The sequence below is a fragment of the Scyliorhinus torazame genome, chromosome 16 (genome assembly GCF_047496885.1).
Source record: "Scyliorhinus torazame isolate Kashiwa2021f chromosome 16, sScyTor2.1, whole genome shotgun sequence".
NCBI classification, from domain to species: domain Eukaryota; kingdom Metazoa; phylum Chordata; class Chondrichthyes; order Carcharhiniformes; family Scyliorhinidae; genus Scyliorhinus; species Scyliorhinus torazame.
The window spans coordinates 101095690-101122581 of NC_092722.1; positions in this window are offsets into that span (position 1 = coordinate 101095690).

The window sequence follows — 26892 nt, forward strand, 5'->3', positions numbered from 1 at the left end:
GTCTCATGTGTAGCACTGAAGCATGGTCCAATGTTCCCTTCTGTATAATTTGACTAAAATAAGAATAGTTGGAGGAAGACAATTAATATTTGGTGCTATGATTGTGGGTGTAGTTACTAATTATCACCAATTAATAATAATAATCACTTATAATCACAAGTAGGCTTCATTGAAGTTACTGTGAAAAGCCCCTAGTCACCACATTCTGGTACCTGTTTGGGGAACTGGTACGGGAATTGAACCCGCGCTGCTGGCATTGTTTTGCAATACAAGCCAGCTATTTAGCCCGCTGTGCTAAACCAGCCCCTATGACTAATGAACTAGTATTGAGCAATAAACAGTGAAATAATAACAATAATAAAATGAACATGGTGGCACATATGGAGGGAGAAGGAGAGGCATATTTGACTCTCTTCTCGAGCATTAACATTGATTTCCATTGCCCACTTGCAAATCCGGAAAGTATTATATTTATTTCCAGTCATTTTAATCATCATACTTCCCCTGTCACATTCTGTTGATAGCTTATTGCTGTTTATTATTAAAAACCTGCTTCCACCCTTGACCTTACCTAAGCAAATCTAAATTCCCGTAACAGCCTCCCCGAACAGGCGCTGGAATGTGGTGACTAGGGGCTTTTCACAGTAACTTCATTTGAAGCCTACTTGTGACAATAAGCGATTTTCATTTCATTTTCATTTTTCATTTCATTTCATTTTCATTTCATTTCATTTTCAATTCAGGTATTTATGAACAGATTTATGTCACTTTGGGTTATCAGTTTAGCTGCAATCTCTGCATGTTGTTTATTGCTCTATGCAAGTGTCCTTTTAATTAATATAGAGGCTGGGCCTGCTGGTTGTTTCCATTTTTGCATTTGTTTCCTCTCCAAATGGCCCTAGACAATACATTTCCATGCATTCCTTTTTATTCTTCATCAGCTTAAGCAAAATATCATCCAGTTTAGTGTTGCCGAAAGAGACAAACCATGTTGTGCAATGGAGAACTACCATTCACTAACAGCTGGTTATGCAGCAGATTAAATGGTTTCTAGTTTGTTTCCATGGGATTCCCTGTAGTAATTACTAGCCATATGAATTATTTATCTTTTACACAAATAGCCGCACTCGCAAGTATAGCTCAGCATGTATGACCCAGTTTGATACAAGAGCACTTTTTTTTTAGTGCTCTTTCGCTTGTCAATGGCTTGCAGAGAAGCTTTGGAGCAATTTGTGGACATTCTGGGAGACGTTTTAAGCTAAATGCATAATTATTGATTTACAAACCGCATTTGATCTATTTTTAATGAAAGAGTAGAAGGCTTTGAGAAGTGGGTCATTCCTCATCAGTCAAACAACTGATCTCAGCTCAAGCTTACGGGTGAAGGGGATGTCGAGAAATGTAAGTTAAAAAAGGCAGAGATAAAATAGAAGTCCAAAGCCAGAATTTTCTGTGCGTCAGTACTGGCAAAACCTGAGCACCGTGTCTCATTTCTTACTCTGGCTGTTATACTAGAGGAGGGACGAAGAATTAATTTCTTAGTGGTCATTAGAAAAGTGAAATCATTATCTTGTGTTCAGGTGTTTTTATTAAACCCATGAGTCCAAAATCTTTAGATTCTACACATAGTATATTAATAATCATAGCACAGAAGCTACCCTTTCAATCAAGCAGCACCTTTACAAATCTAATGGTAGTCCTCTGTAACATATTCTTCCAAATAAACATTAATGCAACTCATAATGCTTATCACAGTAGTTATTTGTGGAAAGAATTCCATCTTCTGATAACCCTCTGTCTGAAAACATTTCTGCTTTCTCTGACGTTTTTCCAGTGTTCATCATTAGTCTAAGCCCCCTTGATAATGGACCGGATGTGCTGCACAATCACTTCTTTCCATCAAAGCCTTCCTCCTGTTGATCTCTGCAGTTTACATTCCCGTTGGGAAAATGCACTCAGAAGGTACCCAAACAGGAAATGGTGGACATAGAGACCATAATTTGCAGTGTCTGCTGGGACCATTGGATCATAGAAGGATCCCTTCTGAGTCTTCATGATATGTTCCTGCGGAAGTCAGAATGCCTAATGTAAGGAAAAGCACAATGCTGCCGAAGCTGGAGATCTTTTTTTTTTAATTTAGAGTACCCAATTTTTTTTTTACAATTAAGGGGCAATTTAGCGTGGCCAATCCACCTAACCAGCACATCTTTTGGGTTGTGAAACTAACGCAGACAAGGGGAGAATGTGCAAACTCTACACGGACAGTGACCCAGGGCCGGGATTCGAACCCGGGTTCTCAGCGGCGTAACCCCAGTGCTAACCACTGCGCCACCGTGCTGCCCGAAGCTGGAGATCTAATAGCAACAGACATCAGGAAGAGTATCTCAAAGAACAAAGAACAATACCGGACAGGAACAGGTCTTTTGGCCCTCCAAGCCTGTACCAGTCATGGTTGGCCAAAACTCTCAGCACTTCCTTGTGCTGTATCCCTCTATACCCATCCTAACCATGTGTTTGCCAAGATGCCTTTTGAATGCCGTTAATGTATCTGCCTCCGCAACCTCCCCTGGAAAGTGCTGGGGAAACTCAGCCGGACTGTGGAGTGACAAACAGGTTTAATGGGTGCTATTCTCAGGCCTCATTGCGCTCTTGCCCGAGCGAAACAACACCGGTGAATTGCAGGAGATGACGAGTACCGGACCAGGCGCCAGACAGCTGGTGATGCAACCGGCCCACTCCCGTAGGTGAAATCGGTATCTGACCGTAGTGTGACGAGAAACCAATTATCACCACTTAAGCCCCATTTCCACACAATCTTCGAGAGCAACCCCATATCCAATGGCCTCCCGTGATTCATCGGCCTCCTCGGCAAGTGGTCACGCTGGCGCTGATTAGTCCTCCTTTTTAAAAACGTGAACATGGCGGGAGGACTTCTGTAGCCATCCTTGCTCACAGGCAAAGAGCCCGGGGACACTGGGCTTCCACCACAGTACTCAGGGTGGGGAGGGGGGGGGAGGTATGGAACCCTTGGCCAGGTCTGCCGCACCAACCATCCATAATCCCCACCAACTGCAGAAACATTTGGCCTTCTGGCTGAGGCTATTGGTAATAGGGAATTGGCAATTGTGGTTAGGTTAGCACTTCACACAACCCAAGTGGATTCCCGTGGGTGGGTGGGCCATGTAGCATGCGGGAGTCATTGCCTAGCATCTCAATCAGACTGTGATGCCTGGACACTGTGCCTGAACACTGTGGGAGGCAACACCACACACGCAGCAGCCAACATCCGAACACCCAGGGATGGGACACAGCTCCGGGGACATGCCCACGGCCGGGAACTTGCCCTAGTGGTGCTGCTGCTAGGCTGGGCGGTCAGACACCAGAGACAGCAGCAGCAGCAGCGTCTGCAGATGCTCAAGGTAGTGGAACATGTGCCGGACCCCACCCCAGACCTGGAGGACTCGGCCGCCCATCAGGCCAGGGAGGGAACCAGAGGGGGAGTCCTGCAACGGCCTAGGATGTGCAGGCGTCGCTAGTCGTTTGAACAGGTGACAGACAACACGAGGCTGCATCTCAACAAGGAGATGGTTCGGCATCTGTGCCACATCCTTACGGACTTGGCACCACCTGTTGGAGGAGGTCACCAGCTCCCGGGGGCAGTCAAGGTCACCACAGTCCTGAAATTTTAAGCCTTGGGATCTTTCCAGGGCTCGAGTGTGAACCTGTGTGGCATCTCACAGGCCACAGCTCCCAGAAGTCACGGCTGCCCTGTTTATCTGGGCAGAAATCTTTGACATGGACCAAGCCCAGCCTGGAGAGATGGGCCAAGGGTTCGGCGATCAGCCCACATTGAGGAAGAATGTGACAGAGGCATCATACTGGTTGTGCACAAGGGTGTTTATTGTGTGTAACCATTCCCCACTCTCCTGATGGTGCTGCCTCCCTCCCCCCCTACCCCCATCACCCCCTCCCTACCTCTCCTCTCCACCCCCTCCCGGTGCCCCCAGTGATCCTTGATGTGCTTCTCAGCTCTCCTGCTACGTCCCTTACCAGCCTCCCCGGACAGGCGGCGGAATGTGGCGACTGGGGGCTTTTCACAGTAACTTCATTTGAAGCCTACTTGTGACAATAAGCGATTTTCATTTCATTTCTAGGTGAGTCCCCAGGATGCACATCTGAGGTGGAGGCAGCCAGCTGTTTACCACATCCCGTGGTCTTCGATGCCCCTGTGAGAGCTCGAGGGGTGTGTACTCCGGCTCACTTGTCGACAGCACATGCACAGCTGTGCCACCCTGTCCTGGGTGCTGACTGTGAGACATGGCCACATCAGAGGGATGGAACTCGGGAGAGTTGGTGGCCACCATCGCCACTCCATGGGACAGGTCCGGGTTGGCACTCAGCGCCCCCTCCCCACTCGGTGCCCATAGGGTTCTGGGATTCACCTTGGTACAGAAGGGCAGCTGGTTTGAGCCCCGGCTCCCCATGCATCATCTCTTGGCAGTTACCAATGGGCTGCACCATCATGTTTAATAATAATCTTTATTGTCACAAGTAGGCTCACATTAACACTGCAATGAAGTTACTGTGAAAACCCCTAGTCACCACATTCCGGCGCCTGTTTGGGTACACAGACCTAACAGCACGTGTTTTGGGACCTGTGGGAGGAAACCGGAGCACCCGGAGGAAACCACGCAGACACGGGGAGAACGTACAGACTCCACACAGACAGTGAACCAAGGCCGGAATCAAATCTGGGACCCTGGCGCTGTGAAGCAATAGTGCTAACCACTGTGCTACCATGCCGCCCATCCTTGACGATGCTTCTCAGTGACTGGGACAAGCTCCGCAGCTCCTCGGCCATTCCCATCTGAGAGCGGGACATGTACCGCAGAAACTCATCGAGGTCAGCCTGGTACTGGATGACATTTCCCAGCGAGGCGGACATTCTGTCGAGACCCTCAGCCATGGCCATCACCGACTGCATGATGCCTTGGACACCTTCACTCATGGTGCCGACACCGTACACCAGGCTCTCCACTGCGGGCGCCAGACGAGCAGTGTTGACCTCGGTGCCATGCATTGCCAGTGCCATGTCCTGTGCCCATAGCCTCTGGGACTCCTCCAATCAGCCATGGAGCTGCTGGAGTGTCACTGTCATCTCCCTCTGAATGTCCTGACCATTCCCTATCATCTCTATCAGCTCTGGAACTACCCCTTCCATAGGCTCAGAATCAGGCTGGGACCCAGCTGGGTCCTGGGAACCAGCAGACCTCCAACTGCTGTGTCGTCTGGGGTTCCTGCCTCCACCTGATGTACATCAGCAGCTGTGTGGTGCTCACCAGATTGTGCTCCAGAAGCCTGACCACTAACATTTCCTACTGAAGTGTGTGTAACTGCGCTGGTGGATGATGGGGCTGACGGCTGTGATGCTTCGACCAGATCTCCCTTGGAGCTCTCCTCCAAGGTGTTCTCCTGGGAAGCTGGAGAGGGGGCCACCCAGGATGGGCAAGCACTGTCAGCTGGAGGACCTGCGGGAGAATGGGCATGTGGCCGCTGCCTGGCTCAGCTCCAGCTATGGCACTGGCTGGGGGCAGGGGCGCCAGATGGACCCACCCCATCTCCAGCTGCTCTTGCAGGACACGAGACAAGATGCATGATTACACCGGGGGTGGTGGTGATGAACGTGTGGGTGGGGGTGGAGGGTGGTGAGGGTGGTGTGAGGGTGATGCGGGGGTAAGGATGGGGAGTGTGTGGGTGGGGGTGAGGTTGGTGTGGGGGTGAGCGCGGTGTGGGGGTGGTGTGGAGGGGGGGTGTTGACACCCGTGTCACGAGAAACCGCAACTCAGCAGGCTCTTGTTGTGTTCTACTTCTTGATGTAGCATAAGCTGTTTCCTTGATGTATGCTCTGACAAAGGAAGCTTCAGACTTGGAGAAAGGTTTAACACATTAATTGAACAGTTAACAATTCTCCTACTTGAGTTTGACTCTCTTGCTAATTTAACTATAGTAACTCAATCTAACTAACCAATCTGCTCTAATTCATGCGGTGGGTGTGATGCTTCCGATCTGCCCCCGTCTCTCTGAGTGTCGCCTATGGAAAGAGGAAGAGCATGTGTGCCCTGTCTGTTAATATATGGGTAGCCCCCTTGTGGTAGTGTCACCTCTGGGTGTGTCTTGACTGCCCATTGGTTGTGTCCTATCTTACTGACCTGTTGGTTGAATGTCTGTGTGTCATGATGTCTCTGGTGCTCCCTCTAGTGTTTATTTAGTCTAAGTGTATTTACATTAACCCCTTGTGTATTTACAGTGTCCTAGTGTATCTACACTAACCCCTTGTGTATTTACAGTGATGTATATCACCACAGGTCTCACTTCCTTGCCGGCAGCCGAACTCCATCCCAGCGATTTCCCTTTCCTCTGGGCCGCCAACCACATCCAGTGCCCTCCGCAGGGGCCGCAGGTCTGGCGGTCCCCCTCCTGTCTTCTCCCGCTCCCATGATGACAATGCTACAGAGTGCGACGCATGCAGCCTAGAGGGTGGGTAGCTGGTGGCGTCAGCGACCAGGGCATCAGGCCATGGCGGTCGGTATGTGGTGCAAGGTAGGGGTGCGGCTGCCCTCTGGGTGGAGGGGGTAGGGTTACAGGAGTTAGTGGCAGGGACACAGAGCTGCCTACTCACCCTGGCCCTCCTGAGGAAGTCGTGCAGTTTTTGTCGGCACAGCTGGCCGGTCCGGACGATGTTACCCACGGCCCTCACGGCCTCCGAAACCTGCGTACAGGCACGGCGAATGGCAGTGGCTGGCAGCCTCCTTCCTGGGCCGGGGTACAGGGTCAACCGTCTCTCCTCCACGGCATGTTGAGAGCAGTTAATAAAGCTTATAGTATCTTCGGCTTTATTAAAAGGGGCATTGTGTACAAACGTAAGGAGGCCATGTTAAAATTGAATAAGGGGTAATTAGGCCTCATCTGGAGTATTGCGCCCAGCCCTGGGTACATGAGGGCGAATATGAACACATGGGAATGAGTACAGAAGAGATTCACAAGAATGATTGGAGGGATGTAGAACTGCACAAGGTAGCCCCCCATGGTGGGCGGGCAGCCGCGCGGCACAGGCCTGGGGTATTCTTTGGTCGGGGGTCCACGAGGGGGTCGCGTGATCAGACGGGAACACGTTAAGGCTTTGGAATGCTACTTCCAGAGAGGAGGCAAATTTTACCGTCTCTTCCAGGTCTAGGGCACCTTTTTCGAGTAGGCGCTGTCTCACGTAGTTGGACCTGACTCCAGCCACATAGGCGTCTCGGATGGCGAGGTCCATATGTTGAGTAATTGCAGCTTCGTGCATTGACTTTGAGGTCACGTCGGTACACTTTCAGCGATTCCCCGGGACGCTGGCGGCGAATGGTGAGATGCCGCGCATATTCATCGTTCACGGGCCTTACATAGAGGCGCTCTAGCATCGCGAGGGCGTCTGCGTAGGTGGAGGCTTCCTCAAGTTGAACAGAGAATCGATGGCTCACCTATGCATGGAGGAGGCTCAGCTTCTGTTCGTCGGTGACAGAGCCGAGGAGAAGGCGGCGAGGTAGGCCTTGAAACAGCGGAGTCAGTGCGAAAAAATCTCTTTCGCCTCCGCGGCCTGTTTCAGTCGGTCAGGTTTGAGGGCTGATTCCATAGTGGCGTTGTAGTTGATTAAATTGATGCGGCCATCAATTCACACGAAACCAGGAGTAGAAGTAAACTGTGGCTTTAATCAACTAGAACAGTGTCTGCCTGCAGCTGATCTGTTAGTGGGAGCCGCTACCGGGGAGGAGCCAGGGGCGGAGCCCACACAGGCCCCAACATGCTACATCATAGGTAATACCTTACAATTGTCCATAGGTGGAGCCCTCATGGGCAACAGCGTAATACAGATATGTACATGGTGAATTGTTACAGCAATACATTCACCACAGGTATGAGGATGGATTGGAAAAATTGAGACTGTTTTCTCTGGGGTGAAGAAGGCTGAGAGGAGTCTTGAGAGAGGGGTATGGACAGGGTAAATAGTGAGAAACTGTTCCCACTCGAGACAGCATCCAAGTTAGAGGGTACAGATTCAAAATAATGGGCAAAATGAGTAGAAGTGATGTGAGGAATAATGGGCGGGATTCTCCCATCCCAGCATTTCGTTTTACGACGGCGTGAACGGGCTGCTGCCAGGAGTCATTCTGGCCCCACAGGGGGCCATCACGGCGCTGGAGCGGTTCGCGCTGCTCCAGCTGCCGATCCCGGCGCGAACTGTGCGCTGCGGAACCGCGCATGTGCAGTGGTGCCGGCTGCAACGTGCACATGCGCGGTGGCCTCCTTCAACACGCCGACGCAACATGGCGGAGGAGTACAGGGGCTGGCATGTAGGAAAAGTGGCCGGGGGACAGAGAGGCCGGCCCGCCGATCGGTGGGCCCCGATCGCAGGCCAGGCTGCACCGGAGGTCCCCCCCCCGGGGTCGGAGCCCCCCTCCCCCCCCCCCACTGGCCGCCACCCGACCCTTGCATGCAGAGTTCCCGCCGGCTGCGAGCAGGTGTGGACGGCACTGACCATCCTCAGCCTTTCCCATCCCGGGCCGAGAATCGGCGGAACGGCCGCGTAGAGCGACCCGCGACCGGCGCCGCGCCAAACACGCCGGCGCAAATGGCGCCGATTCTCCGCTCTGTGGAGAATCGCGTGCTGGCGACGGGGTAGCATGGCCCGGTCACGGGGATTCTCCGGCCCGACCCAGGGCTGGGAGATTCCCATCCAATATTTTCAACCAGAGGGTGATTGGAGTCTGGAATGGACTTCCCGAGAGGGTGGTGGGAGCAGGTTTGAACGAGGTGTTCAGAAGGGAATGGGATTTCTACCTGAAAAGAGAGAATGTGCTAAATTGTGGGGATTATGGGCGGGATTCTCCACTCCCGCGCCGAAGTGCCCACGCCGTCGTGAACGCCGTCGAGGTTCACAACGGCGTGAAACGGCCCCGATCCCGATCGATTCAGGGCCAGAAAATGGGCTAGGATCGGGGCCGCGAGAACCTTGGGGGGGAGGGGGCGTGCCGCGAAGGCCGCGTCGTCACCGCGCGACGCCCGAATGACGCAGCGCTGTGTCATAAATTGCGCGATCCACGCACAGAGGACCCGGAGGAGAACAGAGGAGATGGCTGAGCCCCGAAGAGCCGCACCGAGGTTCCGGGACACGGACCTGGACACCCTGGTGGATGAGGTGGAACGGAGAAGGGACACCCTCTGCCCAAGACGTGGGCATCGCCAGCCATCCAGCGCGGAGAGGCACGGCTGGCGGGAGGTGGGCACCGCAGTCAGTGCTGTGGGGCAGACCTCCCGGACGGGGGAGCAGTGCCGCAAGAAGCTGCACAACCTCACCCAGGCTGCCAGGGTAAGTGCCATGAGGGTGCCCCCAGGCCCCTTCCCCACCCTGGCACGTGGGGGGAAGTGGGGTGGGGGGGGTTGAGAATGTTGGGGGGGATTGGGGCATCAGGGGCGGTGCTGGGGGGGTCAGGGGGGTTTGGGGGGGTCACGGTGCCCAACTATCTACTCGACCCACATGAGCCCCGGGACCCCCCGTGGAGCGATGCCATGGCGTGCTGTCGCCTGAACCAGCAGCAATGTTATCTATATTGCATGCCCTGATGATACCCGCCTAATGGTGATGTTTATCCAACCCCCCCCCCCCCCCCCCCCCCCCGCAGGACAAGACAGCGCACAACCAGCGTGAGCGCATGAGAACCGGAGGGGGTTCTCCGGTCCTGCACCCCCTATCTGTTCACGAGCAGAGGGCCTTGGACCTCACTGGGGGATCCGCCACCCAGGAGGTCGCGTCATACCAGGTCGGAGGCGCAGAAGCAAGTGAGAGAACCCTGCATGTCCTCTCCACCCCCAACCCGTCATCGCCCCCCTCACACTCTGGCCACTGCACCCCCGATCCCATCCCCCCTCACACTGTGCACCCACCACCACCATACACCCGGGCCACTGTGTCTAACGAACCCCGAATCTTTTATGTTCCCCCGGGCCAGCCGCCGACGTCTCACCCGGAAGCAGCGCAACATCGCCAACCGCAACTGCACCCAGGGACGCACGCCAGAGGTTGGCAGTTGGTCGGACAGGAGGGCAGACCTCACAGTCTGGGACACAGGACGGGGACGCTCAGACACCGAGACAGACATTAGTGAGGGGCACAGGGTGGACAGTCATGCCGAAGCCCACATCACGGCCACACACCCGCTGGATCAAACTGGAGGTCAAGATGACATGGCCCGCATGGAGCTTGCGCCGGGCCATGAGGGGGACCAGTACACACCAGACTTCTTGGCGGATGATGACCTCGAGCTTGCGGCACTGCTGTCTCCCACACTGTTCACCATCGCAGAGACACTCACCTCGGTTGGGCATAGAAGTGATGAGGCTCCCGGGTCACTGTCTGGTGTGCACCCCACAGCCGAGCCGGTACAGCAGGTGGAGTTTGGAGCAGCCGAGAGGCTGGACGGTCGGAGAGTAGCCCAGGCCGAGCAACCAACTGCCACCCAGACGGTTCCCGGGTTCCTGGATGTAATTGATCCACCCGGACAACCGATGCGTGTGGACACCCAGGGACTGAATAACGGTCCATCTTCCTGGACCTGCACACGCAGCTGGAGGAGTCTATCCACGTCCAGGAGCAGGGTGTGGTGCCGCTCATCGCAGCCACCCAGGCCGACACCGCACGGGTGGCGTCCGCGGTGGAGGCAATGGGTGAAAGGGTTTCGGCCATGGGTCAGGTTCTGCAAGGCGTTGGGCTTACCGTGCACGCGTCATCCATGGCCCAGGAGAGAGTTGCCCTCTCACAGGCAGCCATGCGCCAGAGCCAACAGGACATTGCCGCCACTCTCGGGGCCCTGGCTGAGTCTCACCATGCCATGGCCCGGTCCCAGCAAGCGATGGCACTATCCCAGCAGTTGGTTGCGGAGAGCATTGACCGCCTGGCGCCCGTGATGGATGGCGTCGCGCCGTCACAGGTCGAGATCACACAGACCTTGGCAGGAATGTGGCACTCCCTGGGCCCCGTCTCGGCGAACATTCGGACCGTGGTCGATACCGCTGCAGGCCGCCAGGTGTCGGGCGTGCGACGGGGCATGTCTCCGAGCGCCTCTCCGTCCCACAGTGAGGCCTGGGGGCCACCGAGCTCCCCGAGGGAGGAGGAGGTTCTGGAGCCCGTCCCGGTAACTCCATCAAGGGACATCCTGGTACACTCGGCCTCCCCCCGTTCCGTCCCTGGCGCATCTGGTCGGGAGAGGGCAGGTCAGGGTGGCACCACGCCATCCAGCACGCCCGCTGAGCAGCCTGGCCGATCGAAGGCCGGGCCGCCCCAGGAAACGTGTGCCGACGGGGAGCCATGTCGAAGGGCATGATTCACAGCAGTCCAACTCCACTCCTGCTGTACCATCTGGGAACACACCTAGACGTAGTGGTAGGGCCTGTAAGGCAAAGTCGTTAGGCACGTAAGAAGTTGGCACGGGTGCAGGGCACAGTCTAGTTGTAGTGGGTAGGGCACCTATGTTTACCACACGAATAAACACACTGTTAAATTTGACTTGTAAGACTCTGTGCTATGTCCGGTGCCAGGGGGCTCGTGAGGGTGCCCGATTGGCGTAGTGGTATACGAGCCGTTCAAGGTCTGTTCCGGATGTGCTGGCCCTTTCCCCCCCTGCCTCCCATAATCGGACACCGTTGTCCTCGGTACACCGACGCCAGCCACCCCACGGGTATGTGGTGAGATCCTGTGGTGGTATCCTGGCCGCGAGGTTTGCTAGTGTCACACGGGAGGGTTTAAACTAGTATGGCAGGGGGGTGGGCACGGGAGCAATAGGTCAGAAGGTGAGAGCATTGAGGGAGAACTAGGGAATAGGGACAGTGTGGCTCTGAGGCAGAACAGACGGGGAGAAGTTGCTGAACACAGGGGTCTGGTGGCCTGAAGTGCATATGTTTTAATGCAAGGAGCATTACGGGTAAGGCAGATGAACTTAGAGCTTGGATTACTACTTGGAACTATGATGTTGTTGCCATTACAGAGACCTGGTTGAGGGAAGGGCAGGATTGGCAGCTAAACGTTCCAGGATTTAGATGTTTCAGGCGGGATAGAGGGGAATGTAAAAGGGGAGGCGGAGTTGTGCTACTTGTTCGGGAGAATATCACAGCTATACTGCGAGAGGACACCTCAGAGGGCAGTGAGGCTATATGGGTAGAGATCAGGAATAAGAAGGGTGCAGTCACACTGTTGGGGGTATACTACAGGCCTCCCAACAGCCAGCGGGAGATAGAGGAGCAGATAGGTAGACAGATTTTGGAAAAGAGTAAAAACAACAGGGTTGTGGTGATGGGAGACACTTCAACTTCCCCAATATTGACTGGGACTCACTTAGTGCCAGGGGCTTAGACGGGGCGGAGTTTGTAAGGAGCATCCAGGAGGGCTTCTTAAAACAATATGTAGACAGTCCAACTAGGGAAGGGGCGGTACTGGACCTGGTATTGGGGAATGAGCCCGGCCAGGTGGTAGATGTTTCAGTAGGGGAGCATTTCGGTAACAGTGACCACAATTCAGTAAGTTTTAAAGTACTGGTGGACAAGGATAAGAGTGGTCCGAGGATGAATGTGCTAAATTGGGGGAAGGCTAATTATAACAATATTAGGCGGGAACTGAAGAACATAGATTGGGGGCGGATGTTTGAGGGCAAATCAACATCTGACACGTGGGAGGCTTTCAAGTGTCAGTTGAAAGGAATACAGGACAGGCATGTTCCTGTGAGGAAGAAAGATAAATATGGCAATTTTCGGGAACCTTGGATGACGAGTGATATTGTAGGCCTCGTCAAAAAGAAAAAGGAGGCATTTGTCAGGGCTAAAAGGTTGGGAACAGACGAAGCCTGTGTGGCATATAAGGAAAGTAGGAAGGAACTTAAGCAAGGAGTCAGGAGGGCTAGAAGGGGTCATGAAAAGTCATTGGCAAATAGGGTTAAGGAAAATCCCAAGGCTTTTTACACGTACATAAAAAGCAAGAGGGTAGCCAGGGAAAGGGTTGGCCCACTGAAGGATAGGCAAGGGAATCTATGTGTGGAGCCAGAGGAAATGGGCGAGGTACTAAATGAATACTTTGCATCAGTATTCACCAAAGAGAAGGAATTGGTAGATGTTGAGTCTAGAGAAGGGGGTGTAGATAGCCTGGGTCACATTGTGATCCAAAAAGACGAGGTGTTGGGTGTCTTAAAAAATATTAAGGTAGATAAGTCCCCAGGGCCTGATGGGATCTACCCCAGAATACTGAAGGAGGCTGGAGAGGAAATTGCCGAGGCCTTGACAGAAATCTTTGGATCCTCGCTGTCTTCAGGGGATGTCCCGGAGGACTGGAGAATAGCCAATGTTGTTCCTCTGTTTAAGAAGGGTAGCAAGGATAATCCCGGGAACTACAGGCCGGTGAGCCTTACTTCAGTGGTAGGGAAATTACTGGGGAGAATTCTTCGAGACAGGATCTACTCCCATTTGGAAGCAAATGGACGTATTAGTGAGAGGCAGCACGGTTTTGTGAAGGGGAGGTCGTGTCTCACTAACTTGATAGAGTTTTTCGAGGAGGTCACTAAGATGATTGATGCAGGTAGGGCAGTAGATGTTATCTATATGGACTTCAGTAAGGCCTTTGACAAGGTCCCTCATGGTAGACTAGTACAAAAGGTGAAGTCACACGGGATCAGGGGTGAACTGGCAAGGTGGATACAGAACTGGCTAGGCCATAGAAGGCAGAGGGTAGCAATGGAGGGATGCTTTTCTAATTGGAGGGCTGTGACCAGTGGTGTTCCACAGGGATCAGTGCTGGGACCTTTGCTCTTTGTAGTATATATAAATGATTTGGAGGAAAATGTAACTGGTCTGATTAGTAAGTTTGCAGACGACACAAAGGTTGGTGGAATTGCGGATAGCGATGAGGACTGTCTGAGGATACAGCAGGATTTAGATTGTCTGGAGACTTGGGCGGAGAGATGGCAGATGGAGTTTAATCCGGACAAATGTGAGGTAATGCATTTTGGAAGGGCTAATGCAGGTAGGGAATATACAGTGAATGGTAGAACCCTCAAGAGTATTGAAAGTCAAAGAGATCTAGGAGTACAGGTCCACAGGTCATTGAAAGGGGCAACACAGGTGGAGAAGGTAATCAAGAAGGCATACGGCATGCTTGCCTTCATTGGCTGGGGCATTGAGTATAAGAATTGGCAAGTCATGTTGCAGCTGTATAGAACCTATAGGGCAGCACGGTAGCATTGTGGATAGCACAAATGCTTCACAGCGCCAGGGTCCCAGGTTCGATTCCGGCTTGGGTCACTGTCTGTGCGGAGTCTGCACATCCTCCCCGTGTGTGCGTGGGTTTCCTCCGGGTGCTCCGGTTTCCTCCCACAGTCCAAAGGTGTGCGGGTTAGGTGGACTGGCCATGCTAAATTGCCCATAGTGTCCAAAATTGCCCTTAGTGTTGGGTGGGGTTACTGGGTTATGGGGATAGGGTGGAGGTGTGGACCTTGGGTAGGGTGCTCTTTCCAAGAGCCGGTGCAGACTCGATGGGCCAAATGGCCTCCTTCTGCACTGTAAATTCTGTGATAATCTGTGAAACCTTAGTTAGGCCACACTTGGAGTATAGTGTTCAATTCTGGTCGCCACACTACCAGAAGGATGTGGAGGCTTTAGAGAGGGTGCAGAAGAGATTTACCAGAATGTTGCCTGGTATGGAGGGCATAAGCTATGAGGAGCGATTGAATAAACTCGGTTTGTTCTCACTGGAACGAAGGAGGTTGAGGGGTGACCTGATAGAGGTATACAAAATTATGAGGGGCATAGACAGAGTGGATAGTCAGAGGCTTTTCCCCAGGGTAGAGGGGTCAATTACTAGGGGGCATAGGTTTAAGGTGAGAGGGGCAAGGTTTAGAGAAGATGTACGAGGCAAGTTTTTTACGCAGAGGGTAGTGGGTGCCTGGAACTCACTACCGGAGGAGGTAGTGGAAGCAGGGACGATAGGGGCATCTTGACAAATATATGAATAGGATGGGAATAGAAGGATACGGACCCAGGAAGTGTAGAAGATTGTAGTTTAGTCGAGCAGTATGGTCGGCACGGGCTTGGAGGGCCGAAGGGCCTGTTCCTGTGCTGTACATTTCTTTGTTCTTTTGTTGTTCTTTGAGATATCCGTCTCAAAGGCTGTGACCACCGGAGTGCATGGTTCAGCCATAGCCATGAGTCAGACCTCGGCTGGCGAATCTGAGCACACAGCTCATCGCAGAGCGGGCTGTCATCATTCAACATGGCACTGTTCACACCCGCTTACCCAATCATCACTGTTGTGCAATCCCGTAGTGCCGCAGTGGTAAGGTGATGTGGAATTGTTGCCGTGAACGCGGTGCGGGGGTGCGGGGGGGGGGGGGGTGGTGGGCGCTGTGTGGTGCCCATGTACAGGAGTGACGGTGCAAGTGGCAGTGTTCAGCGAATCCCACCCCCACAGTGCGTGAACCGTGCGGCCACCAACGCGTCGCGTGCCCGCTGTCCCCGGTGGTGCCGTCGCGCAGCCCCCTGGGCGTAACGAGCAGCCGGGCAGTGCCTGTGTCCTGCGCCCCTCCCCCCACCCTGATGCGCCCCATCATCCTCATCCTCCGCATCCTCCTCTTCCCCATCCCCCTTGTTTGCGTTGGCTCCGGTGCCGTCATGTCCTCCCTCCGACTCCTCCACCAGGTCATCTCCCCTCTGCATGGCAATGTTGTGCAGCGCACAGCAGACAACAACCATGCGACCGACCCTGTCGGGTTGGTACTGCAGGGCCCCTCCTGATCGGTCCAGGCATCTGAAGCGCATCTTCAGCAGCCCGAAGCACCGCTCCGCCACACCCCTGGTTGCTGCATGTGCCTCGTTGTATAGGCTCTCCGCGTTGGTGTGAGGCCTCCGTATTGGCGTCAGCAGCCATGACCTCAATGGATAGCCCTTGACGCCCAGCAACCAGCCCGGGGGGGGGCATCCATCGAACATTGCGGGGATGAATGACTGTGCCAGAATGTAGGCGTCATGCACACTGCCAGGGTACTTTGCACACACGTGCATGATCTTCATGTGGGGGTCGCACACCACCTGAATGTTCATGGAGTATGTGCCCTTTCTGTTCATGAACACTTCCCTGGTGTCTGCAGGTGGGCGTGCACACCATTGATGACACCCTGGACCATCGGTATCCCGGCCACCTTGGCGAATCCACGTGCCCGTGCTTCCTGCTGTGGTCGGTCCTCGGGGAATTGAATGTACCTGTCCGCGGTGGCGTACAAGGCGTCGGTGACGGTCCTGATGCACCTGTGGACCGATGCCTGTGATATCCCGGATAGGTCCCCGCTCGGCGCCTGGAAGGAACCGGTCGCATAAAAGTTTAGGGCCACCGTCACCTTGACGGAGACTGGTATCGCGTGTCCTCCTCCCATTCCACGTGGTGCGAGGTGCGCCACGAGCTGGCATATATGTGCGACCGTCTCCCTGCTGAACCGTAGTCTCCTCCTGCATGTGATGTCCAGTAGGGCCTCGAACGACATTCTGTCACGGTACACCCTCGGCCTTGCTGGACGCCTGTGGCGCCCTGGCACCACCATCAGTGGCTCCTCCTGCTCCACCTGCTCCTCCTCCTCCTCCTGCTCCCCCCCAAGCACTTCCTCTGCATTCCTCGCCGTCTGGCGGTCAATGTTCCCCTCGGCATCCCCCTGTACATTCGGGTCCTGAGCGCCTGCGTCCTGCGCGGCGACGACGGGCCACTCCGCGGCCATCCCCTCTGCTGCACCGGCAACCGCTGCATCTGCAGCCACTGTGGGCCGTCCGACTCTACGCTGCCGGATGGCAAACTCCAGGGCTGCGGCCCCAACCACGGCAGTGAACATCGCTGTCTGGTTGGCATACATGGTGACCTGCAGGAGGGTGATGGGGGCAGAGAAACGACATGTTACACGGAGGTTCTTCCACACCTCGCCAGCCGGGTTGCCTGGGATACCTGTGTGCCCCGGTGGCCTGGTCGCGCTGCAGACACGCAGCCAGCCTAACACCTGGTCACTGTCTGTGCCCAACGGTCAGCTCACACCGTACTGCTCACCAGTGTGCCAGTCGCCTGTGCCCATCAGCCACACGGCAACCTACGGCCGTGTCCTCGTCACCGTCCTGCCATATCAGGGCAGTTGACATGTGGCATCCGCGGATGGACGATACCATCCACGCTCTCCCTCACCCCCCTCCCACCTGCACACTCTCCCGCACCCCCCCACCTGCACACTCTCCCACCCCCCCCTCCCACCTGCACACTCTCCCGCACCCCCCCACCTGCACACTCTCCCTCACCCCACCATCCCACCTGCACACTCTCCCACACCCCCCTCCCACCTGCACACTCTCCCACCCCACCCCCACACTCTCCCACACCCCCCTCCCACCTGCACACTCTCCCACCCCACCCCCACCTGCACACTCTCCCTCATCCCCCCCTCCCACCTGCACACTCTCCCCCCTCCCCCCCCCCACCTGCACACTCTCCCACCCCCCCCCCCCCCTCCCACCTGCACACTCTCCCGCTCCCCCCCCCTTTGGCCGCAGCTTTCTCGGGTAAGCCGACCCGGTCTCCAGGAGCTGCGGAACCGTCCGCTCACCTCTTCACTGCTCAGCATCAGCCAGCACGACTGGCTGACGACTTTGAAAAGCAGGTGTGAACGGTGACGGCGTGAACTGGGGTCACGCCGTCGGGACTTCGGCCCATCCGGGCCTGAGAATAGCAGGGCTGCCGGAGAATCGCCGTTTTGGGTGTCTCGGGCGATTCTCCGGCCTGCGTCCCGCGGAGCTCGACGGGGCCGTTCTCCCAACCGGCACGGGAGTGGAGAATCGCGCCAAACGTAGGGGAGTGGGGGTAGATAGAATACTCTTCCAGAGAGCCAGTGCAGACTCGATAGGCCAAATGGCCTCCTTCTGCACTGTAAACATTCATGTGATTCTAAGTTCAAAATGTCTATTCTTTGGGATTGGGAGAGGTAGAAATGTGATGTGTTTCATGCTGTTGCAAGTGGATCAATATAGGTCAGGCATAGGTTAGAGGACAGGGGAGATTAAATGACAAAGATAAATGGAGTGGTAATGATAGTATTAAAGACTAAAGCTTTGATCCAGAGGAGGTGTTAAAGCGAATAAAGGTCAGTACTGCACCACAATGCTCGTCAGTGCCCCACACTGATCCACACTGAACGTCAGTGCCCCACACTGCTCCACACTGCACGTCAGTGCCCCACACTGCTCCGGACTGCTCCACACTGCACGTCAGTGCCCCACACTGCTCCGGACTGCTCCACACTGCACGTCAGTGCCCCACACTGCATGTCAGTGCCCCACACTGCATGTCAGTGTCCCACACTGCTCCACACTGCATGTCAGTGCCCCACCCTGCACGTCAGTGTCCCACACTGATCCACACTGAACGTCAGTGCCCCACACTGCATGTCAGTGCCCCACCCTGCACGTCAGTGTCCCACACTGCTCCACACTGCATGTCAGTGCCCCACCCTGCACGTCAGTGCCCCACACTGATCCACACTGAACGTCAGTGCCCCACACTGCTCCACACTGAACGTCAGTGCCCCACACTGCTCCGGACTGAACGTCAGTGCCCCACACTGCTCCGGACTGCTCCACACTGCACGTCAGTGCCCCACACTACATGTCAGTGCCCCACACTGATCCACACTGAACGTCAGTGCCCCACACTGCTCCGCACTGAACGTCAGTGCCCCACACTGTTCCGGACTGCTCCACACTGCACGTCAGTGCCCCACACTACATGTCAGTGCCCCACACTGATCCACACTGAACGTCAGTGCTCCACACTGCTCCACACTGAACGTCAGTGCTCCACACTGCATGTCAGTGCCCCACATTGCTCCACTCTGCACATTTGAGTCCCACACTGCTCCACACTGCATGCCAGTGCCCCACACTGCATGTCAGTGCCCCACACTGCTCCACACTGCACGTCAGTGCCCCACACTGCATGTTAGTGCCCCACACTGCACGTCAGTGCCCCACACTGCTCCACACTGCACGTCAGTGCCCCACACTGCTCCACACTGCATGTCAGTGCCCCACACTGCCTGTCAGTGCCCCACATTGCTCCACTCTGCACATTTGTGTCCCACACTGCTCCACACTGCACGTCAGTGTCCCACACTGCTCCACACTGCACGTCAGTGCCCCACACTGCTCCACACTGCATGTCAGTGCCCCACACTGCCTGTCAGTGCCCCACATTGCTCCACTCTGCACATTTGTGTCCCACACTGCTCCACACTGCATGTCAGTGCCCCACACTGCGTGTCAGTGCCCCACACTGCACGTCAGTGCCACACACTGCTCCACACTGCACGTCAGTGTCCCACACGGCTCCACACTGCATGTCAGTGCCCCACACTGCTCCACACTGCACGTCAGTGCCCCACACTGCCCGTCAGTGTCCCACACTGCTCCACACTGCACGTCAGTGCCCCACACTGCTCCACACTGCACGTCAGTGCCCCACACTGCCCGTCAGTGTCCCACACTGCTCCACACTGCACGTCAGTGCCCCACACTGCTTCACACTGCACGTCAGTGCCCCACACTGCTCCACACTGCACGTCAGTGTCCAACACTGCTCCACACTGCACGTCAGTGTCCCACACTGCTCCACACTGCACGTCAGTGCCCCACACTGCTCCATACTGCATGTCAGTGCCCCACCCTGCACGTCAGTGCCCCACACTGCTCCACACTGCACGTCAGTGTCCCACACTGCTCCACACTGCACGTCAGTGACCCACACTGCTCCACACTGCACGTCAGTGTCCCACAGTGCTCCACACTGCATGTTAGTGCCCCACACTGCTCCACACTGCACGTCAGTGACCCACACTGCTCCACACTGCACGTCAGTGTCCCACAGTGCTCCACACTGCATGTCAGTGCCCCACACTGCACGTCAGTGCCCCACACTGCTCCACACTGCACGTCAGTGCCCCACACTGCTCCACACTGCACGTCAGTGTCCCACACTGCTCCACACTGCATGTCAGTGCCCCACCCTGCACGTCAGTGCCCCACACTGCCCCACACTGCACGTCAGTGCCCCACACTGCTCCACACTGCACGTCAGTGCCCCACACTGCTCCACACTGCATGTCAGTGCCCCACAGTGCTCCACACTGCATGTTAGTGCCCCACACTGCTCCACACTGCATGTCAGTGCCCCACACTGCACGTCAGTGCCCCACACTGCTCCACACTGCACGTCAGTGCCCCACACTGCACGTCAGTGCCCCACACTGCTCCACACTGCACGTCAGTGTCCCACACTGCTCCACACTGCACGTCAGTGTCCCACACTGCTCCACACTGCACTTCAGTGCCCCACACTGCTCCACACTGCACGTCAGTGCCCCACACTGCTACACCCTGCACGTCAGTGCCCCACACTGCTCTACACTGCATGTCAGTGCGCCACACTGCTCCACACTGCACGTCAGTGCCCCACACTGCTACACCCTGCACGTCAGTGCCCCACACTGCTACACCCTGCACGTCAGTGCCCCACACTGCTCCACACTGCATGACAGTGCCCCACACTGCACGTCAGAGCCTCACACTGCTCCACACTGCACGTCAGCACCCCACACAGCCCCACACTGCTCCACGCTGCACGTCAGTGCCCCACACTACTCCACACTGCTCCACACTGCACGTCAGTGCTCCACACTGTCCCACGCTGCCCCACGCTGCCCCACACTGCCCCACACTGACCACACTAACCACACTGCCCCACACTGCCACACACTGCACACTGCCCCACGCTGCCCCACACTGCACGCTGCCCCACACTGCACACTGCTCCACACTGCCCCACGCTGCCCCACACTGCACACTGCCCCACACTGGCCCACGCTGCCCCACACTGCTCCACACTGCTCCACACTGCTCCACGCTGCCCCACGCTGCCCCACACTGCTGCACACTGCCCCACACTGCTCCAGACTGCCCCACACTGCTCCACACTGCACGTCAGTGCCCCACACTGCTCCACACTGCACGTCAGTGTCCCACACTGCTCCACACTGCATGTCAGTGCCCCACACTGCACGTCAGTGCCCCACACTGCTCCACACTGCACGTCAGTGTCCAACACTGCTCCACACTGCACGTCAGTGTCCCACACTGCTCCACACTGCACATCAGTGTCCCACACTGCTCCACACTGCACGTCAGTGTCCCACACTGCCCCACACTGCACGTCAGTGCCCCACACTGCTCCACACTGCACGTCAGTGTCCCACACTGCTCCACACTGCACGTCAGTGCCCCAAACTGCTCCACACTGCACGTCAGTGTCCCACACTGCCCGTCAGTGTCCCACACTGCTCCACACAGCACGTCAGTGTCCCACACTGCTCCACACTGCACGTCAGTGTCCCACACTGCTCCACACTGCATGTCACTGCCCCACACTGCCCGTCAGTGTCCCACACTGCTCCACACAGCACGTCAGTGTCCCACACTGCTCCACACTGCACGTCAGTGTCCCACACTGCTCCACACTGCATGTCACTGCCCCACACTGCATGTCAGTGACCCACACTGCTCCGCACTGCACGTCAGTGTCCCACACTGCTCCACACTGCACGTCAGTGCCCCACACTGCTCCACACTGCACGTCAGTGCCCCACACTTCTCCACACTGCACATCAGTGTCCCACACTGCTCCACACTGCACGTCAGTGTCCCACACTGCTCCACACTGCACGTCAGTGTCCCACACTGCTCCACACTGCATGTCAGTGCCCCACACTTCTCCACACTGCATGTCAGTGCCCCAGTCTGCTACACCCTGCACGTCAGTGCCCCACACTGCTCCACACTGCATGTCAGTGCCCCAGTCTGCTACACCCTGCACGTCAGTGCCCCACACTGCTCCACACTGCATGTCAGTGCCCCACACTTCTCCACACTGCACATCAGTGTCCCACACTGCTCCACACTGCATGTCAGTGCCCCACACTGCACGTCAGAGCCTCACACTGCTCCACACTGCACGTCAGCACCCCACACAGCCCCACACTGCTCCACGCTGCACGTCAGTGCCCCACACTACTCCACACTGCTCCACACTGCACGTCAGTGCTCCACACTGTCCCACGCTGCCCCACGCTGCCCCACACTGCCCCACACTGACCACACTAACCACACTGCCCCACACTGCTCCACACTGCCACACACTGCACACTGCCCCACGCTGCCCCACACTGCACACTGCTCCACACTGCCCCACGCTGCCCCACACTGCACACTGTCCCACACTGGCCCACGCTGCCCCACACTGCTCCACACTGCACACTGCCCCACGCTGCCCCACACTGCCCCACACTGCTCCACACTGCACACTGCCCCACGCTGCCCCACACTGCCCCACACTGCTCCACACTGCACACTGCCGCACGCTGCCCCACACTGCATACTGCTCCACACTGCTCCACACTGCTCCACACTGCCCCACGCTGCCCCACACTGCTGCACACTGCCCCACACTGCTCCACACTGCACGTCAGTGCCCCAAACTGCTCCACACTGCACGTCAGTGTCCCACACTGCTCCACACTGCACGTCAGTGTCCCACACTGCTCCACACTGCATGTCAGTGCCCCACACTGCACGTCAGTGCCCCACACTGCTCCACACTGCACGTCAGTGTCCAACACTGCTCCACACTGCACGTCAGTGTCCCACACTGCTCCATACTGCACATCAGTGTCCCACACTGCTCCACACTGCACGTCAGTGTCCCACACTGCCCCACACTGCACGTCAGTGCCCCACACTGCTCCACACTGCCCGTCAGTGTCCCACACTGCTCCACACAGCACGTCAGTGTCCCACACTGCTCCACACTGCACGTCAGTGTCCCACACTGCTCCACACTGCATGTCACTGCCCCACACTGCTCCACACTGCACGTCAGTGCCCCACACTGCTCCACACTGCATGTCAGTGACCCACACTGCTCCGCACTGCACGTCAGTGCCCCAGTCTGCTACACCCTGCACGTCAGTGCCCCACACTGCTCCACACTGCATGTCAGTGCCCCACACTGCACGTCAGTGCCCCACACTTCTCCACACTGCATGTCAGTGCCCCACACTGCACGTCAGTGCCCCACACTGCACGTCAGCACCCCACACAGCCCCACACAGCTCCACACTGCACGTCAGTGCCCCACACTACTCCACACTGCTCCACACTGCACGTCAGTGCTCCACACTGCTCCACACTGCACGTCAGTGCCCCACACTGCTCCACACTGCATGTCAGTGCCCCACACTGCACGTCAGCACCCCACACAGCCCCACACTGCTCCACACTGCACGTCAGTGCCCCACTCTACTCCACACTGCTCCACACTGCACGTCAGTGCTCCACACTGCTCCACACTGCACGTCAGTGCCCCACACTGCTCCACACTGCACCACACTGCCCGTCAGTGCCCCACACTGCTCAAAACTGCTCCACACAGCACGTCAGTGCCCCACACTGCTCCACGCTTCCCCACAGTGCCCGTCAGTGCCCCATACAGCCCCACACTGCACGGCAATGCTCCACACTGCTCCACACTGCCCCACACTGCACGTCAGTGTCCCACACTGCCCCACACTGCACGTCAGTGTCCCACACTGCCCCACACTGCACGTCAGTGTCCCACACTGCTCCACACTGCTCCACACTACACGCCAGCGCCCCACACTGCTCCACACTGCACGTCAGCGCCCCACACTGCCCCAAACTGCCCCACACTGCCCCACACTGCTCCATACTGTTCCACACTACACGTCAGTGTCCCACACAGCTACACACTGCTCCACACTGCCCGTCAGTGCTCCACACTGCTACACATTGCCCATCAGTGCTTCACACTGCACCACACTGCACGTCAGTGTCCCTCACTGCTCCACACTGCTACACACCGCCCATCAGTGCTCCACACTGCACCACACTGCACGTCAGTGTCCCTCACTGCTCCACACTGCACCACACTGCACGTCAGTGTCCCACACTACCCCGCACTGCCCCACACTGCCCGTCAGTGCCCCACAATTCTCCACACTGCACGTCAGTGTCCCACACTGCTCCACATTGCTCCACACTGCACGTGAGTGTCCCATACTACCCCGCACTGCTCCACACTGCCCGTCAGTGTCCCACACTGCTCTACACTTCTCCACACTGCACGTCAGTGCCCCACACAGCTCCACACTAACGATACTGCCCCACACTGCCCCACACTGCCCACATTGCTCCACACTGCCCCACGCTGCCCCACACTGCCCCACATTGCTCCACACTGCCCCACACTGCCACACGCTGCCCCACACAGCACACTGCTCCATGCTGCCCCACACTGCTCCATACTGACCACACTGCCCCACGCTGCCCCACACTGCTCCACACTGCTCCACACTGCCCACACTGCGCCACACTGCGCCACACTGCGCCACACTGCTCCACACTGCCACACACTGCCCCACGCTGCCCCACACTGCTCCACACTGCCCCACACTGCTCCACACTGCCCCACACTGCCCTACACTGACCCACACTGCCCCACACTGCCCCACACTGCTCCACACTGCCCCACACTGACCCACACTGCCCTACACTGCCCCACACTGCCCCACACTGCTCCACACTGCCCTACACTGCCCCACACTGACCCACACTGCTCCACACTGCCCCACACTGACCCACACTGCACTACACTGACCCACACTGCCCCACACTGCTCCACACTGCTCCACGCTGCCCCACACTGCTCCACACTGCCACACACTGAAAACACTGCCCCACACTGACCGCACTGACCACACTGCCCCACACTGCTCCACACTGCCACACACTGCCCACTGCCCCACACTGAACACTGCACCACACTTACCACACTGCCCCACACTGTTCCACACTGCCACACACTGCACACTGCCACACACTGCACACTGCCCCACACTGACCACACTGCCCCACGCTGCCCCACACTGCTCCACACTGCCCCACGCTGCCCCACACTGCACACTGCCCCACGCTGCCCCACAATTCCCCACACTGCACATTGCCCCACACTGCCCCACACTGCACATTGCCCCACACTGCTCCCCTTTGCCCCACGATGCCCCACACTGCCCTACACTGCCCCACACTGCTCCACACTGCCCCACACTGACCCACACTTCCCTACACTGACCCACACTGCTCCACATTGACCACACTGCCCCACGCTGCCCCACACTGCTCCACACTGCCCCACACTGCTCCACACTGCTCCACACTGCCCCACACTGACCACACTGCTCCACTCTACCCCACACTGCCCCACGCTGCTCCACACTGACCCACACTGCTCCACACTGACCGCACTGCCCCACACTGTCCCACGCTGTCCCACGCTGCCTCACACTGCTCCACGCTGCCCCACACTGCCCCACACTGCTCCACACTGCCCCACACTGCCTCACACTGCCCCACACTGACCCACACTGCCCTACACTGACCCACACTGCCCCACACTGCCCCACACTGCTCCACACTGCTCCACACTGCCCCACACTGCTCCACGCTGCCCCACGCTGCCCCACACTGACCACACTGTCCCACGCTGCCCCACACTGCACACTGCCCCACGCTGCCCCACACTGCACACTGCTCCACACTGCCCCACACTGCCCCACACTGCTCCACACTGCCGCACGCTGCCCCACACTGCTCCAGACTGCCCCACGCTGCCCCACACTGCTCCAGACTGCCCCACACTGCTCCACACTGCATGTCAGTGCCCCACACTGCTCCACACTGCACGTCAGTGCCCCACACTGCTCCACACTGCACGTCAGTGCCCCACACTTCTCCACATTTCACGTCAGTGCCCCACACTGTTCCACACTAACGATACTGCCCCACACTGCCCCACACTGCCCACATTGCTCCACACTGCCCCACGCTGCCCCACACTGCCCCACATTGCTCCACACTGCCCCACACTGCCACACGCTGCCCCACACAGCACACTGCTCCATGCTGCCCCACACTGCTCCATACTGACCACACTGCCCCACGCTGCCCCACACTGCTCCACACTGCTCCACACTGCCCACACTGCGCCACACTGCGCCACACTGCTCCACACTGCCACACACTGCCCCACGCTGCCCCACACTGCTCCACACTGCCCCACACTGCTCCACACTGCCCCAAACTGCCCTACACTGACCCACACTGCCCCACACTGCCCCACAATGCTCCACACTGCCCCACACTGACCCACACTGCCCTACACTGCCCCACACTGCCCCACACTGCTCCACACTGCCCTACACTGACCCACACTGCTCCACACAGCCCCACACTGACCCACACTGCACTACACTGACCCACACTGCCCCACACTGCTCCACGCTGCCCCACACTGCTCCACACTGACCGCACTGACCACACTAACCACACTAACCACACTGCCCCACACTGCTCCACACTGCCACACACTGCACACTGCCCCACACTGCACACTGCCCCACACTGACCACACTGCCCCACACTGTTCCACACTGCCACACACTGCACACTGCCCCACACTGACCACACTGCCCCACGCTGCCCCACACTGCTCCACACTGCCCCATGCTGCCCCACACTGCTCCACACTGCACACTGCCCCAAACTGCCCCACACTGCTCCACACTGACCCACACTGCTCCACACTGCACACTGCTCCACACTGCTCCACACTGCCACACA